This window comes from Eublepharis macularius, chromosome 19 (assembly GCF_028583425.1).
Source record: "Eublepharis macularius isolate TG4126 chromosome 19, MPM_Emac_v1.0, whole genome shotgun sequence".
NCBI lineage: Eukaryota > Metazoa > Chordata > Lepidosauria > Squamata > Eublepharidae > Eublepharis > Eublepharis macularius.
Genome location: NC_072808.1, coordinates 326,504 through 328,274, shown reverse-complemented (window position 1 = coordinate 328,274; position 1,771 = coordinate 326,504).

The window sequence follows — 1,771 nt, the reverse complement described above, 5'->3', positions numbered from 1 at the left end:
TATTCCTTCTGTTTTTCATGAGGCTATGCTAGTAGATTCCGGTTGCCCAGTGACCTTCCATTTTCTGCATCTATCGGCTGTTGAAAGGCTGATTACAATTACACAATCTGAAATATCATGAGTGTGATGCAATAAAAAGAAGGGACCAGTAGCACCTTTAAGACTAACCAATTTTATTGTAGCATAAGCTTTCGAGAATCAAGTTCTCTTTGTCAGATGCATGATACAGAGACTGGCCAAATATAGAATAGGAGGGAGGAGAAGGGGAGGAGAGAGAAGAGGCAATTAGGGGGGGGGGGGAGAGCTGTGGTTATGGAAGGCCCATACTGCATTGGAATTGGATGGTCTAGCTGTTTGGCTGCTACAAACTAACAGGGCAAACTCCTTTGAAGCCAACTGATCCACACACCAAAAGGAGATGTTTACATATACTAGCAAAGGAAGGTTTTGGTTGCACCCTCCCCCTCCCCCCCCTAATTACCTCTTCTCTCTCCTCCCCTTCTCCTCCCTCCTCTTCTATATTTGACCAGTCTGTATCATGCATCTGACGGAGATAACTTGATTCTCGAAAGCTTATGCTACAATAAAATTGGTTGGTCTTAAAGGTGCTACTGGACTCTTTTTGATTTTGCTACCACAGACTAACACGGCTAACTCCTCTGCATCTAAAAAGAAGGGAGCTCTCATATATTTAAACTGACCCTGCTTTTCTGGTTTTAAGAACAACCTAGTACATAAAAATGTAAAGGGTTCAGCATTCTTATCATTTAGTAGATGCATCTGATGAAGAGAACTTGATTCTGGAAAGCTTATGCTACAATAAAATTGGTTAGTCTTAAAAGTGCTACTGGACTCTTTTTGATTTTGTTATCATTTAGTACTATCTCAGAAACTACATCGCCTGGTATATTTCTCTTGTCAGGCTGTTCCACAGAAAAGGGTGGCAACTTTTGACGGGCAGTGTTGTGTAGTGGTTAGGGCTTCAGATAAGGTACTGGGGGGCATCCCCTAGTTTGCACCCCCACTCTGCCAGGGAAGCTCACAGGGTGACTCCGGGAGAGTCACACTCTCTCAGCCTAACCCACCTCACAGGGTTCCTGTGAGGACAGGTGGAGGAGGGGATCGTACCAACGAGGACGGGGCGGGGGGCTCTACTTAGCAATCTTTTATAGCATCGCAGTTTGGGTATTTTTGAATCTCAAGGGAAATCATGCTTCTAAGTTCTTTGCATCTGGATCACTTGTATCCCACTTTTCTGTGGTTTTCAAGGCCTGAAAAGAGCTCTCAGCACAAGATAATTATTGCCATATATTATCACTGAACTAACAGACAAATCAAGGCAAGAAATTTAAATGTCATTCAGTCCCAAAAGACTTGTGGGAACAAGAAGTTTTTCACGGCCCACTAGAATGGCAAAAGAGATGAAATTCAGGAGGAAAAGAATGCTGTTTGCTCTGGGGGCCCTGCTGGCAAAGGCCTACCGTGGTTTAGTGGTTATGCGGCTGTACTAGGATCTGGGAGGACGCAGGTTTGAACCCGCCCCCCCCCCCTTTGCCATGGAAGCTTATGGGTGACCTTGGGCCAGTCATTCTCGTTCATCCTAACCTACTTCACAGGGTTGCTGTGAGGGTAAAATAGAGAAGGGGAGAACGATGTAAACTGCCTTAGGTCCCCGTTGGAAAGAAAGTGGGGTATCAATGGAATAAATAGGTGCCTGCAAAACTTGTTTCTAATGACATGCATATATGAAATAGGTACAAGAGCCAACTTC